The sequence below is a fragment of the Corvus moneduloides genome, chromosome 3, assembly GCF_009650955.1.
Source record: "Corvus moneduloides isolate bCorMon1 chromosome 3, bCorMon1.pri, whole genome shotgun sequence".
NCBI lineage: Eukaryota > Metazoa > Chordata > Aves > Passeriformes > Corvidae > Corvus > Corvus moneduloides.
Window position 1 is genome coordinate 111,990,742 of NC_045478.1, and position 19,991 is coordinate 112,010,732.

The 19,991-nt window shown below is 42.0% G+C and overlaps 1 long non-coding RNA gene across 3 annotated transcripts in view; it reads left to right on the plus strand.

Annotated features, from left to right (window-relative positions):
- The window catches only part of LOC116441541, a 70,279-nt gene that overhangs the window by 3,681 nt on the left and 46,607 nt on the right, over positions 1 to 19,991 (plus strand). The window contains exons 1-2 of one of the 3 annotated variants that reach the window (XR_004239124.1): positions 9,668 to 10,025; positions 18,185 to 18,261. This is a non-coding gene — a long non-coding RNA (uncharacterized LOC116441541). Of the gene's footprint in view, positions 1 to 9,667; positions 10,026 to 18,184; positions 18,262 to 19,991 lie in introns of those variants that run through there. The other 2 variants (XR_004239121.1, XR_004239123.1) reach the window with 2 other exon arrangements.

A 19,991-nucleotide genomic window follows, 5' to 3' on the forward strand; every position in this document is an offset into this window, starting at 1 on the left:
GAGTGCTCTCAGTCGTTACAGCTCAGCATGTGGGTATTGATCGTTGCTGCCTGTCCCGGAGCCAGTGTGGATGAAAGCAGGTTGAAGAGGGCATTGCTAGCTTGTGAATGAGTATGGGTGACATTCTGGCTCTGTGACATCAAACTTGTCCGGTGAGAAGGGGTCTTCTGCTCTTTTGTATTATTTTGTGAGTGTTGCCATGCTACTTTTATGCAGAAAACACTGACTACAGGTATCCGTACTCATGCTCTCTTTTCCCTGTGATTGATTGTGTGCTGAAGTACTGTCGCTTGTAGATATGTGTATGTATATAAGTGTACACTTACCCCATACAGGGGTGAGTATCATCCTGGCTTGCATGAGAGTTGGATTCATGCATGCTTGTGTACCGGTCCTGTGATTTTCCTTTTGAAATTTTATAGGTGGGTGGGAGCTTTTTCTCCTCTTACCTGCATGTGCTGCCCATCCCTTTTCCCAGGGAATTGGGCAGTGATGGTGAGGGTTCAGCATCTTTAGATATAAAGTCAGAAAGGGAATCCTCCTCGGTTGCTGACTTGCTGAAGCTGGTCACATGCTGAGCCAGTAAGTTTTGCTCTTCACCTTGATTGACTTCAGAGGTCAGTAACTTGGGGCCAGACAATTGCCTGGGATGTCACATGCTGTTCCTGTAGCTCGTGGGAAACTTAATTTTACAGTCGAAGCATTTCACTGATAGTAGCACAACTTTTTTCAGTTAAACAGGATGCTTTTACAAGAGCAGGGCTTTTGAAAGCAATGTGGTGCTTTTTCTTTGACTTTTAGGAAACGCTCACTGTGAAGGCTCAGTGTTTGTAGAGTAGGTTGGCCTGTACATGAATGCAAGAGGTCAGGTGCTAATGGAATCGGCTGGAGCTGCATTCAGGTTCCCTGTGGCACTTGGCCTAGCTGGTCTTTAAGAGATGTTTTGGAAGACTTGTAGCAAGTGAGAATGATAACTGTGCTTAGACAGCACAGGCAGGTAAGCTCACTCTCTACAATTTAGTTGTAGCTGGGAGTTTTCCACCAGAGCAATGTGTTGGGTCAACCAGTCTGCTGACATCAAAATGTTTCTGCAAAAATGTGGCTTTTTATTACAACCTTCCAGAGCTATGAGGACTGTGAGGCCTTCTTGGTTGCTCTGCCTCATCTCATGTCAGTGCCAGGCTGCATTGGTAGGGTCCAGAATGGAAGCTGAGCTGCCCTGGGAGCTTGGATATTAGGCATACAGCCTCTGCTTTTAACTGATGTTTTAAAAATGTCAGGGTTTTCTTTTTGCATGTATGTGGGTTTTTTGTTTGTTTGTTTGGGTTTTTGTTTTGTTTTTAAATACTTTCTTCAGATCATTAGAGGTAGAGTGGGGGAATCCTACAGCTCAGCACAGCTTAAAGCTAAAGGAATCTAGACAGATCCTCTGACTCCTTTCTTCCATATTAGCATGAAAGGTTTGGTTATATTTGACTTCTGCTCATTGAAGTTATCCCCGGAGATGGCACGAATAGCCTTAAATGTTACCAGATCAGCCATTTAAAGGTCACTGTCTTCTACAGCCTGTCACCTTTTCTGGGCCTCTAAGGCTATCATTTGTGCTGGAGTTTTCCAGTGTGTCTGGGATGAGATAGTAACCAGCACCAACCCAACCTACAGCCTCACAGGTGAGGACCAAGGATTCAGCTGTGGTGGTCTGCTGTGATGAATTTAAAAACCAGACAAAAATCTTTTGGCAAAACTAATTTTCTTCTAAAAGTGTCCTCCATTACACTTACCCCCTCATTTTTATAATGGAATGCACACAACAGTACGCATATTGACTTATGTTTTCAGTCAATATCAAGATTTATTGTCCCCTGAGTTAAATGAATCACAATATTGACCTCATTGTAAGCCAATACCAGCTTAATGTATTTTTTTAAAGTATTTTGTATTCATTTTTAGTAAGAGGGCCCATACAGTAGTCTATAATATTCATTTGTATTCCCCTTCTTGCTCTTTCCCCCTTTTTTTTTATTTCCTCATCTGTCTCTGTTGATGGCTATCACAGCAGTAGACACTGGATTCATTTAATGAATGAGAAATAAAGATGTCCAATAGCTGGTGTATCTCCGTTACAGAGACTGAATGAGTCATTTCCACAATCACCTTGCCTTCAGCTTGAGCCAGGAAAAGCAAGGTGCAGTGCCTCTAGCAGGCACTGATATAAAAACAATAGCCAAGTGTTGCTTGTATCTTACCACTCCTTTCTTTCCTCTCTCTTTCTTTCTTTCTTTCTTTTTCTTTCTTTCTTTCTTTTTCTTTCTTTCTTTCTTTTTCTTTCTTTCTTTCTTTCTTTCTTTCTTTTTTTCTTTCTTTCTTTCTTTCTTTCTTTCTCTCTCTTTCTTTCTTTCTTTCTTTCTTTCTTTCTTTCTTTCTTTCTTTCTCTTTTTCTTTCTCTTTTTCTTTCTCTTTTTCTTTCTCTTTTTCTTTCTCTTTTTCTTTCTCTTTTTCTTTCTCTTTTTCTTTCTCTTTTTCTTTCTCTTTTTCTTTCTCTTTTTCTTTCTCTTTTTCTTTCTCTTTTTCTTTTTCTTTTTCTTTTTCTTTTTCTTTTTCTTTTTCTTTCTGCATTTAAATTTTCCACAGGAGGGAAAAACCCAGTACTTCTTTAATATTGAATTCCATTTATCTCCATAAATTGGTTATGGTATACGATCTAAAGGACTCAGCTGTTTTTAAAATAGGTTTATTCCTTTTCCTTTAAGATTATTTCAGATTATTTCCACACAGTATAGGCGAGTTATAAGAAGACTCATTTTGCAGACTTCAGTGAGAGCTGCACATTTGCAGTGCATCGTTTCAGATGTGGAATGTTGAACAAAGAAATTAAATTTATATGTATCACCTAAATTATTTCAGATTCATGGTTCAGCAAAGAGTTCAGATCCTAATCAAATATGTAGTTTGCATGGGCACTACACCTTTTCTCAATAATAACATGGCAGTTCTATTTACAATGCTTGACTAGATTTTGTAATAATGCTTTTACTGAAATTTACCTTTTGTTTTTTCTGCTGCAGTCTTGGCTGCCCATTAGACATGTGCACTCTTAAAGCAAAGGTAATGATTGCAAGTAACTTTTCTTGAGAGAAGGGTTGAGAGAGTGAAATCAGGGCTTCTGTCAAATATTCCTGCCTCTCAGACTTTTCCTATGACTACTAAAAGACATGCTCATATGGGGGCAAGTAGATCTATATTCTGTATTAAAAGGAACAGTTTGAATATCGAGGTCATGAGAAATTATCTGAAAAGCTGCCTCGCTAGAATTGCCCCAACTATCATCTCATCAACATCCGCTGCCTCTACTGCGGCATGAAGGAGAAAAACACCAGCAGAAGATGTAGGGGAGGAGAAAGGGTTGGGAGAAGAGGACTAAGACATTATTGGAGCTGAGCCCAGGGTGGGAAAAGGTGAAGGAGCATCCTTCTTTCATGTGCTGGTCCTGGCCAAGAAAGGAGGAAGCTCTGAAATGCCTTCTTTTGCTCTGGCCTTTGTAACAGTCCATCAATGGACTTCAGGGTGTTCTACAATGCAATCCCCTGCAAATTAAGAATGTAGAAGCAAGTAATAAGCAATCTTCCCCATTTTGTTGACTGCAGCTTCCCCACTTGTCTCTGAGCAGAGCCTGGATCTGTGAGAATTTGGGTGACTGTCCAGGGGAAAATCAGTAGCCCCACTGAAATAGTACTGAGCTGAAGCTGGGCCACAAAAGGCTGCACTTCAGTCTTGCCTGAGCTTAATTGACACACAGTGTTTGTTCTAGAATTGAGATTTTTAGACAGCAAGGGAAGAATATCAGTTTCCGTATTGTTGAGGGATGACTACAGGTGGATGCTGTGTCCCAGCATAGAACACCTGCAGAGCTGGGAATGCAAACACTCCAACCTGTATGAGCAAATCAGTCACGTGTGTTCCCCTGAACAACATTTCTCTGATGGGCAACGTGGATTCGCAGACGTGCCCCTGATGCAAGCCCTGCTGGAGTCCCTCCAGAGCCTTTGAACGAGACCCAGATCTTCACTTAGCCCACACTCACATGAGCCAAGGCTGCCAGGGTGGTGCCTGAAGCATCCTTAGGATAGGGATTATTGGTGGGGTCACAAGAGTGCGAGCGTGCATGTGTGTGCTTTGAGAGAGGAGTTCTGGGGTGTTGGAGAAACCCTAGGCAGCATGAGAATTACTTGTGGTTTTGTTTTTCTGCACTGAGGGTTGCTGTCTTGTGCTGAATGGTTCTGTGCTGCACTCTGAGCTCAAATCCTGTAACTGGTGTTTTGCTGGGCTCTTTTTTTGTTTGGTTGTTTTTTTAATGACAAAGGAAAAATTCCTGCTTTGAAAACAGCATTGTGCCTTATTTTGGTCCATTACTAAGAATAGGTTTAGGTTGTCCTGTTCAGTGATTTCCACTGGTATTACACACCTCCAAGCCTGCTTCATGCCCTGATGGTGGTGGTTGTATTATTTTAAAAGATCTGTAATTTTGTTTGTTATTTGGAACATGCTCTCTGTGTGCATCCAAAGATCTGAAAAAAAAGGACAAAATTATCTTCTAATATGAGTTTTTTGCTTCTCCAGTCCTTGTTAGGAGGAAGTGGGAAACCCAGAGGGGAAAGCAGTCTCCCCCAAAGAAGTTTTTACTCAGACTTTTATCACTTTAACTTTCTCTTTTTTTTTTTTCTGTGGAATTGCTTGTCTAAAATTCTTATTCTGACACTGTGGGTACAGTAACATCACTGCTTCTGAATTTTGATGCTGAAAATAGGCGGATGGGGAACACATGAGAAATTGTTATCTGTAAGGCTAACTTCCTGCTGGAAAAGTCTTGCCATCTTGCTGTCCCAGCGTCTTTTTTGTTTGAAGAGCTCTGACTCCCTGAGCAGCTACTCTTGCTTTGGCATGCATTCTTATCTGGAACCAAGTAATCCAGAAAACAGCCAAAGGATGATGTTCTACCCTCTAAATCCTTCCTCTCTTCTGGAAATACCGCTTCCTTTCTCCTTGGTCGGGTGAATGAAGACTGAGAGAGGAAGTAGATTCAAACGAGATATGAAGTTCCTCTGTTTGTTTCTAATGTTTTATTTTGTTCAGGACAGAAACCACAAACTCAACGTTCCCAGAAATAATAAAATAGAACAGAGAAATTACACAGGAAGGGAAAAAGGAATTGCTTGGAGATGACTGCCCCACCTTATGTATTGGGGGTGAGATACCAGCTGTGTAAATCTTTTTGGCAGAACTTCCCCATTTCAGAGGTAGGAAGGAATTCTTCCTCTCCCTCACAGCTTAAAAACTGCAAGGTGAAAATATAAATACAAGTTTATAATTACATTTTAAAAGTTTCCTTCTGAGTCATGACATTCCTAAGGCTGCACGAGCAGTGAAGGGTTTCCTTAAAGCAAAGAAAAAACCAAAACAAGTGAGAAGCTTGAATAGTCAAGCAGGGAGTGAGCTGTGGTGATGCTGACAGAGAAGCTGTGAAGGAGCACACTAGAGAGGGCATAGAGAATTTGGATTGTGTATCCTACAGCAAAGAGAGTAGATCTCTGTTAGCTGTACATTAATTGGTACAGGAAGGCAATTAGATGCCAAAAACGGCAAAATGCTGGGCTTGTAAATTCAGTTTTCTGTCCAGAGGTGTGTCTTTGAAAAATCCCTGGCTTGTTCAAACTTTGATCTCATTGATCAGATGTTAGCACCAGGTAATTAAATGATAAAATAGAAAGAGATAGTCCAATAAAAGCTCCTTTTTTTCTTAATGATGATGAACTTAACATTCTCAGTAGCTGTTTTCAGGCAGAAGAATTACATTTGATATCTGGTCAATAGTGCATTTGCTTATTAATAGAGTGAATGATTTAAAATTAAACAAATGACCATTCAGATATTTATTAGTAGGCATGATAATGCCTGTAGTTCTAATACAGTGCTTAATTTATTTTAAAAAGTATCCTTCTCCTACTTTGTAATGTTTCTGTAATGTAGATGTTGCTTTACTGGGAGAAGGAATGGCAAAAGAAATAAAGTGGTTACAGCTTCATCCCTTTTATACATTGCTTGCTTGGTCTGGCACAAAATGCCCTTTTTTATTTGTGTTTTTTTTTTTTTTTTTGTACTATACCACCATCTGTGTACTGGGGGAAAAAATAATTTTTAATCTCAAGAAGGGATTTTTAGAGAGGAAACTAACAGGAGGCAAAAATAGCCAAAACCATCAGTTCTTCTAGGTGTGGGATTCAGCAGAATAAAAATATTCTGTGACTTTTGGGATTGCTGAAATGAAGTGAGTTCAAAAAGGCAAATACCAGTCTCCCACAGACTGAGTTAAGCTTTGGGGGGTTAATGTGCAGCTGATGGCAAGCTGAGAGGGGAGGGGGCCCAAGGTGCTGGGTGTGGTGCAAGGGCATGCAAAGCGCTTTGCAATTTTGAGATCCTTGAACAGTGCCGGCTCATTCCTGTTCCACTGTGGAGGTCTGCTGGAAAAAAATGCTCAGGAAGCACTCGGGGGCATCCTGTGCAGCGGAGGTAGAGGCTCAAGGCAGTAGAAGTAATACGAAAGAGTTAAGTGGAAAGCTTTTTCAGTGGAGATGCCAGGCTGAACAGACCTGTAACACAAGGTGTGAGTCTGTTAAAGGAGATAATACCACGGGAGCTGGGTCATACCAAAAAGCATCATTCCCTCTTTTGCCCTGCCTGTGTTGAGTCCTGGTTCCCCTTTGTGTCTCTGCTGTGATGTTTAGAAGCCCCAGGAAGGGCTTTGCCCTCCTGCAGAATGCAACCAACGCTTTCAGTGAGCGCGTGGAAGGAGTTAAGCATGTGAGTTCAGCCTGAAGCTCGGTTTCCTGGCTTATGTTGGTTGTTGCCAAAATCTTAATGTTGTTTTAATGCATTTTTGTGTTCATGAATCCATTTTCCAGAGCTGCCGATTGCACACACTAACCCTTTTTATGTGACTAAAAGCCAGCTGTAGTATCCTTGAAGAATCAAATGCTCTCATAGCTCTGGAAATTGCTCTGGGTGTGCATGGGTGTTTATTTGTGTGTCAGCTCTTTTAATCTTTCTACTGAAAACCTAATATACTGTAACTGGGACATTTTCAAAAAAGAGAACACTTCAAAACAATTCTAAATATAAATTAAATCCATTTCCAAATGGCTTGTTAAAAAATGCAGATGGTTTATATTTATTATATCATTTTTTTGTTTTATCACCTTGCAAAATTTTACAGCATAGAATCTTATTTAACGCGGGGGCATTTTAAGCAGCAATATTAGACAGCTGTACGTGCGTCATACTAAGAGATTTTTACAGGATATTAAAGTTGGTTCTGATGTAACCTGGTGTTTTGAGCAGCATTGATTAGGCATTTTCCATGTTTGTAGGTTTTTTTTAAGTAGGTGTTGTTTTTTTTTTTTTTGCCCCTCCCAAAATAGCCTTTTAGTCCTTGATTCCAATTGTTCTCAAGGTGTAAGGGAATTCAGGCCAGACTGATTGAGAAACTGCTCTCTGAGCTTATATGAATAACAAAGTGTGGCCCAGATATTATCTCAGCTGAAATTAGGGGTAATTATACTCTATAGCAAATTATATACATAGTTAAAATAAATAACAAAGCACAGTGTTCATATTCTGGTGATTAATTTTTTTCCCCCAAGTTCTGTTTGCCTTTACAATTTTTCCATTGCAATCAACATGCGAATATTGCTGGGTAGCAGCAGCACCTGAATAAGTGCCAGCCCCATTTGTTTTTTTTTTTTTTTCTCAGCCTCCAACAGGCACAAGCAGGTTTAATGCTAACTCAACTCCAGCTCCTCTGCTGGTTCTCACACCCTTCAGGTCAGAGCTAAATCCCCTATTAATTAAACAGAAATTATATCCGAAATAAATCACTTGGCGCAAGAAACCCACGGTGGAATTTTTTGAAAGATGTTTGCAATAATTAAACATTCTGTGACTGGTGACATTTTAAATAACTCTTAAAATACCAACCTGTGTTGATATTTAAAATAGGCTCTTCAGTGGAAAGACAATGATCCCATTGAGCAAATAAGATAAACCACGTCATCGTATAAGAAGGGGAAAAAAAGTCATCCAACAGCAACAAAAAACTCCCAAATGTTTTCATATGGCAAGAGTCATAAAAGTGCTTGGAAGATGGAGGTTGGGGGTGATTTTGTGGATGCTTGTGAAGGAAGAGCTGATAAACTTTCAGTATCTGTGCACTCCATCCCCAGTTGTTGAAGGGTGTGAGGTGGGTTTCCGGGCTTATGGGCACTGGTATGGGAACAGAAGGGATCATGGATTTTGGCTGGTCTTTTAGGGTTTTGCTCTCTATCACCTCATGCACTGCACCTTTCCTCCTGACCTGGCAATTTCAGGGGCATTTTGTGCAATCAAGCTGAAGCCCAAGTATTTCATCATTGTCCCCAGGCAATGTGCCACTTGGGCTGATGGGAGCTCGCAGCAGTGCTGCTGCACACTTGCACGGGCTTGCCTCACCCTGTGCCCACTGGCTCTGGAAAACATACAAACAAAAATAATACCTCACCACTACCAAAAAAATCCTGCCGTGGTTCCCTTCTCCCAGAGTATGTGGGGGAAATAAATAGTGAGTCTTGCCTGAATGCAGGAGGAGAGGAGGTGGGGGAATGTTGGTGTAGGAGCAGAAGGAACTGTGTGCCTTGTTGGTGGGGACTGGTCTTTGTGGTCAGTTGGAACATCTCTGTGCAACGCCTCTTGCAGGCTGGAGAGAGGGAGAGGATTGGGTGTCTTGCCAGGTTGGGGATCAGTGTAGGTGAAGTGGCTTTTGCACTTCCTTCTTGTGCTCATGGCCTGAGTGAGTGTGGCCACTGGGAGAAGGCTCATGGCCTGAGTGAGTGTGGCCACAGCTGGGAGAAGGCAGAGGAGAGCGGCCATGCCCTCTGCCCTGGGAAGGCATGGAGTTTTTCCAGACCTGGGCAGACCTAGGGACCTCTCCAGGCCTGTCCTTCCCCTGCCCTGGTCTCTGTGAGCTCCTGCAGTCTTAGGGCAGGCAGGGGGTGCCTTGAGGTTAAGTGAAAAACCAGCATGGGAATGAGAAGGGTCTTCCTGTGGGAAGTACAGGCATCTCGCATGGGTCTACTGCTAGACTTTCATTAAAGGTGCAACAGGTTATGTAGAAGTGGATTGTATCTATACAGTGACTGAAGACTGTCACACAGTATAGCTATACTCTAATTTCTTCAAGATGCCTCATGTCCAGCCTCTTTTCCAAGCAAACTGTCACTGCTGCATGCTCTCTTAGCTGCCTATTGCTCTCCATCTAGGTGGACCATGCCCTTCACCTGTAATCTCTGCCTAGAAAAGGACCGTGTGTGCAGCCAAACCTACTTTCTCAAGGAAAAGTCAGAAAGTCCTGTTTGTCTTGGTTTAGTCTTTTTTTTTTTAACTGCATTTTACATTCCACCTGGATTTTATAGCAGGCAATTTCAGTGAGAGGCACAGGAACCAAGAGACTTGGCATGTCTTTACTTGAGGAAAAATTGTCTTTCCTACTGCTGCAGCAGTCTGGCTCCATGTCTGGAGCTTCCTTGTATTTTGCTGGAGCTTCTCTCCTGGCTGCTTGCAGGGAATGCAGCTGAGGAGTGCATGGCCAAGGAACACGGGCAGCGTGCTGCTCATTTGGAACAGTCGAGTGGCAGCTCAGACCAATGGCTCGTACCTGCGGGTTGGATTTGTAAGCATTTGGGAAAATACAGCTATTCTACCCAAACCATGGCTTTGCCAGTCTAATCCTGTTTTCTCCTTGAAGGATTAGTTTCTAAGATTGGGACAAATCTTTCTGGGGATAGAAGAGGAGGAGTAAGCAAACACAACTGTCACTTGGAACAAGAATTAAGAAGATAAAACGTGAAGAAATGCTGACTTAGACTGATCTAGTCGCCAAACTGTAGTTCAGGGATGTGAGCTATGGAGCTGAGGCTTGGACTACAGAAGCACCTGGACAGGTAAATACAATAATTCCTCTCTGTGCTGGTGAATGCATGTCCTCCTCCTGGTTTAAGGCCTGAAGGTCTGGCAGTCGACGGCTTGTGACTGAGGTTACAATAGTGCCTGACAGCTGTGGCACCACTGCTCCAAGCTTCTGATGGTCTGGGAGGGTTTTCAGGGTCCAGCTCTGCCACTTGTGTTGAAACCCAGCGGTGATGCTCCTCCTGCTAGGGAAGGTGGGCTGGGGAGAGTGGGTCGCCTGCACCTATCAAAGTGTTCTTTTACTGTTTAATAGTTGGTACTGGCAGATATAAATTATTGCTTGTCCCAGTTGCTTGATGCTTTTAGGTGGGGGGTGAGGACTGTATCCTGAGTGACGGCGTGGTGGTTTATTACTCGTCGTTGTTAATTATTCGGGAAGCTCTGGTTAGGCTTGCACTGTGAGCACTACCGCAGGGCCGGCTGCGTGACGGCGGAGAGCTGCGGGGCGTGGGCGCGGCGGGGCCGCGGAGCCGGGGCTCGAACCCGCGGTCCCGCTCCGGGCCGCTGCTGCGGGTGGCCGGCAGAGGGCGCCGGGCCCCCAGGCACGGGGGGGAGCCCGGGCGGGGGGAGCCCACCGGGGCTGCCCCGAAGCCTGAGACCCCTGGGACACCGCCCCCTTCTCTCCCTGCGCCCCTTCCCCGTGGGCACGGCGCAGAAAGGGGGTGGGGGGAAGGATAAAATAAAATTTTAAAAAATGTAGGGAAAAGAAATTTAAAAAAAAATCCCAGTTTTAGCCAGACCAAACTTTTTTCCCGTGGATGCGTCACCCTCCGCGAGGAGCGGCGTGGGGAGCGCTCCAGCACGCGGCCGTGGGACCGCAGGGCTGCCTGCGTGGGCTGGGGGTGCACAAACTCATCCTCGCTGACGTTCACTACGAGGCCGCGCAGGGAGGACTCACCATTCTATATATTCGTTGGACCAGGTTTTTGGCACGTTGGGGCACTTTAAACTTGAGCGGATTCATGTACAAATCAATTCGGAATTGGGAAACCATCACTTCCCTTATGTATACATCTCTCCTGCATTACCAGTTTTCCAGCTGGGAAGGCTGGCAGGCAGACGGCTTCAGAGGTGGTTGCCAATGCTGATTCATGACCCAACCCACAAAGGATATTAATATGGTACCATAGGAACATTTTTCCCTCAAAGACAATGAATGTGTAACTTCTGTGATGCAAGTGGAGGTCAGTCTGATGCTGCTCTCTTGCCAGTAAGTTATACAATAAGTTTATAAGTGTACTTGTTGGACAGAGCCAAAACCTCAGAATCGCTTTCAGAGCCAGTTTTTTACCCCATTTGGTTTACTGTGAGCCCCTGGTTTTTTGGCCAGCTATAGTCATACTATAAATTAATTTTATTCTGCAATTTTAGAAGGCACTATAAGGTTTAGGAATATTTTTTTCCAGTTGTCACATTTCTAAATATGCTGTCTTTTTTTTTGCCATATTCAATGCCAAAAAGCACAGCTTAGGAATGTAGTAGGAACAGAGGAATTGCCACAACAGTCCATCTTGTCAGTCTCCTGTCTCTGTTGGCTGCCCGTGCCAGATGCAAATTCTTAAAGCAACTACGTAAAAGAAGTTCTCCTAAAATAAAAAATACTGAGATGTGGCGGGAGGGTAGGAAAATAAGAGTTGCAGGAGAGACTGGGCAGAAAGCCTTTCTATTTATTTTATTTATTTATTCATTCCAGCTACTTACAGATTTGTTTTACAGAACTTTAAGCTGATTTTCATTTTGCCTTCACTTGCTTACTAGTCCTCAACATATGGGAGGTAGCAAAAACAGATCACGGAGCTTCTTACTTTCTGTTTCAGGAGGAGGGAGCTTACTTTCTGTGTTAGGAGGGGACATAAAAGGCTTCAAAAAATGCCAATGATTTGTCAAAGATCATGGGAAGATGCAGCAGATCATTTAGCAGAGGCGACAGCGAGGATGCTTTGTGCAGCGCAGTGCCGGGAAGCAGGATATGCTGAATGTATTTACAGCAAGTTCATCTAGCCTGTCTAATGGCTAGTTGTTGTTTGAAGTGCTTGCATGAAAGCACAGCGCTGTGTGAGCGCTAGAAAATTCAATGGTACAAGGGAGTTATTTAGCTTATGCCCTTGAGATTAATCACAGGCTTGGTAACTTAACTCCAGAGCAATCTCTTCCTGCTGTAATGTGACTTACTCAGATAGCAGCTGAGCAGCCAAGGACTGGGCACTTTGCAAAAATCATGTCAAATATTTTTGAAGTGGAGTGGAATGCCCAGTTTCCGAAGAGCAGCTTTGCAGCCAGCTGAGCAGCAGGACCTGCTCCCTGCCTCAGTTAATCCGCTGGAAAACAGTGTTCCTTATTACCCTCGGGAGCCTGTCGGCCTTCAGTGGTGACGAGGCACACGAGGGAGAAAGCTGGAGCAGGTACAAATCTCGGGGACGCTACTGTGAGGTGTGAATGTTCCCGCTGATGTCTGTGGAATCATTTTTTATGCTGCAATTTAGAGTGAAATATTCTCCAGGTGCTCGGTGTCGAGGATTGTGACCTGGTCTTTTAGTGGGTTCATTAGCTGGACAAAGGGGACTCTTATGGCATTTCCTGGTGCTCTCGTGTGCAGGAAGCTTACTGGAGACTTCAGACGAGCATTCAGTGTGAAAGAATACAGACAATGCAGTGGATTAGAAGAGGCTTGTGTATAAAAGTTACTAACCCTATGATGGGTCATATTCATAAAGGATTTTAGGGATCAACATATTCCTCGCCCAAGAATCTTTCCATCCTCACTGATAAGTGTACTGGATGAAGGACATCATTAATTTAAATGAATGTCTTGTGCTTATGTCTGAAGCTTATCCTCGTTCACTGATGAGGAAAATAAATGCTTTTTTCTTCTCTTTATTGCAGCTCTGTGTGGTGTGGGCCACCAATATACAAGGAGAGATTTTTTCCATACACATGTCCCCCCAAAATGTCGCCCTAAATGATCAAGAGGAGAAAAAAATAAAAAGGACATTCCACATACATAAAATATGTAATTAAAATGATGAATTATTGTAAGATAGAATATTAGCCTTTTGACATTTTAATCTGAGCAGGAGAGAGTGAGAGAGTGCATTTGGAGCCGCTCAATTAAATTTAGAATTTTTTCCCCTCCATTGTTATGAATAAATAGAAAGATTCTGTAGCAGTCTGCGGAATTATTAATTGCAAGTACTGTAGAAGGTGCATGCACCGTATCATGAAATGGAGTATCATTGTTAGTGACTATATTTCTTGGTAATTAAGGCCCAGACTAATGATGCAAGTTTTCTTCAGCATGATTTTCATCTGATTATGAGGCTGCTTCATTAAGAGCACTCAGACTAACGAGCTGTAGCTGTAATAAAGTAATTTTCTGTCTTGTGCTCTGATTGATAAAGAGTTTCTATAGCTAAAAGGAATTGAAAATATAATTATAATTAGAAATGGTTGAATAAAGTTATTACAGGATTGCTGAAGGGTAGTGCAATTGACACCATAATGTTTTTTGGAAGTGTGCATCTTAAAATTAGACTTCATAAAAGGAAGGGGAGAAAAAACCCAACCCGCAACCCCAAACCCTCTGTGCTAATAAATGGGCAGAATGTTGCTGCTTCCATAAAATGAACTGCTAGATTAAAGTAAAATGAGGTTTTCCCACATTGTTCAGAACAAGAAAAACATATGCAGGAAGAATGCTGTTGCCTTTCTTCCCAGCATTCCTCTTAAGTGAAGTAAAGCTTATGAAAGTGCTTTTTACTCCATTTATAAAAATTTTCATGCTGCCATATGTTGCAAAAAAAGATCTTTTTGATTAAGCTGATGTGTTTTGAAGCATACGGTATAATTTCGGTGTTTCCCTTTAAAAATGTGCGAAGAGTTATGCGAGTCTTTTCTGTGTATTTGCATACAGTAACTAGTGGTCTTTTAATACATGTTTTTGAACAGAGTGGTTTTCCTTTCTTTCTGTCTTTTTTTTAGTCTCCTTGCATTGGCCAATATCAAAATATAACTGGGTCAAAGACAAGGTCTTTCTTTTTTTCTCTAGGGGAAGCAAATCAACTTTTTATCCCAGAAACCTTATTCTTTTTTATGATGTTCATATTATAAACAGCACAAACTCTGTTAGAGCAATCCTTTGTGCGTATGTCATAGGATATATATGCTGTATTGATAGAAAAAACTATAATAAGGGTTTTATTTAGAATTAGCTGATGCACTTTAGTACTCAGAAGTTGTTTGACTTATTTAATTTGGAGGCTTTCTGTATTGCTGTATCTCCCTCTTTGGAAGTCATGCATATATTTTAAGGCTACAGTTATGCACATTTGGTTATGTAAATCTGTCCCATGCAGACTCCAAGGAACTTTATTGTATTGTATTGAAACAAACAGTAGATCATCTAGATGTATATTTATGCTAATTAACTTAAAGCCAGCATTTTGCATTGATTGCCCAGTCATAATGCTTTTTGGAAGATTTTTAGAATTTTTGAAAATCATTCTTAACACATTATATGGTGATAAAAGTGTGTTATTGGAATACCATTAGCAGGAATAAAAAAAGAGCACAATTTTATTGGTTGTTCATTGAAAATGTTAGCTGTGATTAGTTACATAATCCTACATTAACCTGTAAATTAAAATTCCTTGGTGCAATTTGATGGCTGATTTAATTTTGTCTTTCTTTGTTTGCCGCAGGCTAATTCCATTATGAATTCTTTATACAGCCTTTTCCCTCAATGATTAGCAGCTTCTACTCAAGTTCTGATTACTATTGTACACTTAGCACTACATAAAGCTGGGGATTAATATTCCCCTGAAGAATTGTTGCTATGGATCTGCTCTATTCCTTCTAAGAGATGTTTCTGCAGCTTCAATTGTCCATAAATTATGATCTCTAGTGAATTATCAGTGGGAGTGAACTAAGCTTAACAAGCTGAAGAGAGCACTCTAGTTCTGAAAGAAAAAGGAAGAGAGAGATAAAAAGATTCTCAATTATTAATTGCAAGGTTTCCGTAATACAGAAGTGGTGATATTTTCGCTATCTTCATTCCTGTGAGCATGTAAGAAATCAGGGTGAGTCAGAAATACTGAAGTCCTTACCCCCTCCAGCACTTAGAGATAAAACCTACAGGAGGATTTTAATTATGTGGAGACAGAGGTGGAAAAACCAGCCCCATCATCCTGGGTTTTGTTTGTATTTTGGCTCTTCTCATTTCTGTTTCGCCATCTCTGTCCTGCTGGTATAGTTTTCAGTCTGTTGATAGGACTATTAGTGGCCTGGCTCAACTGCCTTTAAAATATAGTCAGGATTAATAGGGGATTTAATTGCAGATGTCTGAGGAGCTTTCATATTTGGAGAGGTTTTATTAAGAGACAGCTATTCCAGTTCAAGTTTGTGAGCACTTTGCTATGCTTCCACCTGTTCCCCTTTGTTAGGGCTTTAAAGTCATATTTCTCCTACTGATTCATGGCTGTTTTCCTTCTCCTCCCTTGAAAAATCTGTCTTGAAGGCTGCACTGCAGCGTTATTCTTTCTTGCCGGGTATGTTCGATTTCCCTAAATGAGATGATCCTGTCCTTCTGCCTTCCAGCCCCAGCCAAGCCCCCTCTTGCTCAAACTTTAGGCTGCAAATTGTTGGGGTTAAAGACTGCTGCAGACGTGAGTTTGTGTGTGCCTCGTTTTCAGGGGAGTCCTCGGGGGGCACACAGCTGGCTCTGAGCCACTGTGCCTGGCTTCTGCCAGGCTGGGGAGGCAGTGACCTGGCATCACTGCCCAGCAGAAGCAGAGCTGTCTTGCCTTTACTCAGGGTACTGGGTCAGAACATCTTTGGCTATTCCATGCCAAAGGGAACACAAATCTCTAGACTGATGGTGTGTTTTAGGTTGTCTTGAGACCCGAAGGCATTTTTAAAAATTTTCTTTATGCTAAAAGCACTGTTGGATTGCATCTGCTAAGCTACCTCATGCATTGTGGTACACTATCTATAGTGGTAAATCATATTTAGTAACACACAATGTTAGAGGGACTCTGTAACTCTAGGAGTTACTGTACTTTCTTGAGGCCTGTCTGATAACCTGCCCTAACCCAAAAGAGTTGTTTAGCCGCTGGAGCTGACAGTGTTTCAGACCTATTTCAAGAGAAAAAAAAAGACTTCTGACACGTGACTAATAGAAGGTGTTTTTTCATCTCCTTTTTCAGAGCTCCACTTGATAATATTCAGCAAAATCTGTCTATGTTTGAATTAAAACCAGCAGCTGAGTCCAACTGGTGTTTTGTGCTAGGAGCTAGTGACAGAAAGAACAAAGGTGGGTTAGTTAGGTTACTGGATCTGAATTCTGTGGTCTGCTTAGTCCACTTTGTGCTGCCTACTGAAACTGCTGGGGACGCCCATCAAAGAATTCACTGTGGAAAACCACAGTGTTGCCTGTTGTCTCAGCCTGTAACACAATCAACAGAATATGGTGTTTACAGAGGAGTTTTTGACTATCCCCAGGTGCTAGAGTTGGGGCTAAGAAAATTGAGGAGATTTTAGGGTGGTCCCTGCAGAAGGGCAAACTTCTTGATTTTTAAAATTTTTGTTTCTTTCTTACCTCTGTGTTCTCTGGAGTACTGAAAAACTTATTGTAATGCACAATTTGGCCTTATAGTTTCCATTCAGTCTGTCGTGTTGAATAAGCACTAACAGACTATTCTTGAAGAAGCTGATCTTTCCACTCTCTTGTCTTCATAGCCTCCTTTTTCAGTGGCTTCCTCAATTTAATTGAGAGCTGTTGAAATTTTACTCCTTTTGCTAGGACTTTGACCTGCCTGGTGTTATTTGGGGGTTTTTGGAGCTCTGTTGTGAAAAACAGCGTCTCACACATTTGCCTCCTGAGTTCCCATCACAATTTTAAATTTGCTATGTCTCCTTTAGATAGCTATTTTCCACCCTGAAGATTACTGCCTTCCTACTCTGTCTCCTCCTGTGGTCAGGAGCTGGTTTTCCTTCTTTGCTCCTTCCCCGTTCTGTTGGATTCTTTTCCAGGTGGGACAATCAGAACTGCCTGCAGTCCTCTAGACTTGGATGTGTCGTGACTTTGTCATAATCACATTTTCTTGAATTTATTGGCATTTTGTTTTCCAGTGCTGAACAAGTCCTTGTGGGCTTTGGATGGGGTAGTCCTAATATTTGCTCTCATGTGCAGACAATGATCTTTCTGTTAATCCTTCTATGTTGACAGTGAAGGCAAAAGAATGAATGTAAAAAGTTCCTTCATGTGAGTGTTTGTTACTCCTGTTAATTGATGTTGTTATAGCAAGGGTCTTCACTTAAGCCTCAGGCACAATCATGTCAGTGAGTTGCTTACTGACATCAGTGCCATACTAGGCTGTGGTGGCCATTACTTCTTTTCCTTTAATTTGGCAATGGAAATCATCATTCTCCTGACTTCTCTGTTTTCCAGCTGAGATTCTAGTTATAGGATCATCTCTAGCACATCACTGATCAAATACAAGGAAGTGAAAGAGACATTAGTCTTACTCATTTTTGGGGTTGGGTCTAGCTGTGACTGAAGCTGGCTTTGCTTCAGTTTCAATTCAGTAAGATTTTTACTAAGATCTGGATCAGTAGAATAGGTGAAATCTTGGTCTGAGCTTGTTTTCAGTTCAAGTTTATTTCTCCAGCAGGGATAAACCCCTTAAGTTCTCTGCTTGATCCTCTCTAGCCATCTCCATTTGAGTGCCTGATGTCTCTGCAATGTTATTACTGCCTCTCTCTCATCTCCCTGAAGTGCTGGCTTCTCTCTCTGCTCTGCTGTATTCAAATGGACTAAAAGTGGTGAAAGAGGGCAGCAGAGATCCTTTTTAATAGTGTATTTGCCTCAGCTATGAAAAGGAGAGCTCCTAAACAGAGAGCCCTGGTACAGGGCTGGGGATGATGCCAGTGGAACTCCAAGGGAGGAAGTGTGGGGATGGAGAATGATGCAGCACAAGGCAGAGATGCTTGTGTGCACTTTTGAAACCAAGTCAGCACAAAGCTAGGTCAGCCCTGAATAAAGTAAAGGTCTCAGAATTGTACTGATGATAGAGAAAATGGGGTGCAGCCCCAGAATGCTATAAACATTCAGGTCTAAATGTGTGTATCTATTCTACAGGTGTGCCAAGCCAAACTGAGCACTGAAAATGATGTTCAGTGATCTTTTCCAACCCAAAAGGTTCTCTGAATGTGAAGGTAAGGATGACCTAAAAGAGGGGGAAGTGTGAATAATGTTGGAGAGAAAGCAGTGAATCCCCTTGACTCATTGCCAGGGGGGTGTCCTCCAATTCCATGGAATACAGAATCCATTAAACACTGGGCTGGAAGGTATCCCTGCTGTGTGTGTGGAGTTAACAGCAATCTAGGTAGAATGGTTGGATGCTTTCCTGTGGCATGTTTGCCCAACCCACTCTGAGGGGCAATCGGTGATGGAGGTTATGTAGCTGCTCTTTCTTTTGTGGCACTTCTTTCTCGTGCTTTGCAGTGTTTGCTGTAGTCCTTACCTTTCATAGATGTGTCTTGAACCTCCCAGAAACGTCATCCCATTGCTGCTCAGCTGCATCCACTCTTGAAGTCAATGCAGTGTTCCTGTGAAGCCCTACTGACACTGCAGAGAGCAGGGAGATTATTCTGTGTGTTTTGATACCTGTTTATCTCTTCCAACATTATGTTTTCTCTTTTCTCGACAGCAGAGCCATGTGGACTCTGATCCAGTAACCCCTAAACATGTTTCTGGAGAACTGCTGTTTAACCACATGCCTCCTGTGTTTGAGCAGTTAAATACTTCAACATCATTTTTTCTGGTCCTGGTTTAATTTTGCCCTATTTTTTTCTGTCTTTTTCTGTGATTTATCAGGGGCATTTGAACCTTCTTCCTTCAGCTCTCTGCTACCATGAAATGTGCTAAACTTTATACAAATGAATTTTTCTCTTCCTTGATTTTAAATTGGGCCATCAAATCATAATTATTCTTCTTATACCATGAGCAGCTGACATACATTGTTCTGTAGGTCCCATTGTCCATGTAACCTTAAAGGAAAATTTTTGCTCCTTTGTTGATGGCTTTAACTCTTCCTACGGGAAATAAACCTGGAATTTCAGGGCCAGAGGGCAATTTTTCACGTTTAAGCTGTCTTGCCTAATTTGCCATTTTATTTGTTTCTAAGTCAGATCATAATGACACTGTGGCATTTTTCATTAAGGGTGTATCTTCCTGTCAGAAAAGTCATATGACAGTGAAAAGTGACTCCCTAGAAAACTTCATCCACACCCTTGACTGTCTTTCTCAGACATTTTTGAGTTTAGAGATTTACTTCACCTCCCCTCCTGTCCTCCTTTCTAGCAATGTCAATGCTTTATGAGAGATCTACATGGCAGAGGTACTCCTTGAAAGTTTCTGGTTGAGCACCAAAAAATATTTAAGCAATATGACACAGGAGCCAGTGCATTTCGTAGGAATCATTGCACATCTCACATAGAAGTTAAGGGCAGCAGCCCCTAAACATCTCAGTGCCCAAGAAGGGCACAGACTTGCTGTACTGAAAAACAGTAATAGAGACAAGAAAATGAGAGAGTAGAGGCAACCTAGGCAAGATGATTTACAGAGTGTTGTAGAAATAAATACGCTGCCAACAGCTTGTCACATGCTCCATTCACGCATTTACTGAACTCTGCAGAAATAGATGTGTTTAATCAAAGAACTGGAACTTTTTAAGATCTGTTGGCAAGTGAACCTCTGCCAGATTTGTTTTCTGGACATAAAGCTATGTCTATAGCAGGGTGGAAAATATTCCTTGATTCGAAGATTTACAGCAAGGATGAATTTACCTGTCAGGTAGATATTACACCACATTTTCACATGCATAATCCAAAGCTAATATGTCTGAAAATGAAACTTCTAAACTTTGATTCTGAAATTTTATGGG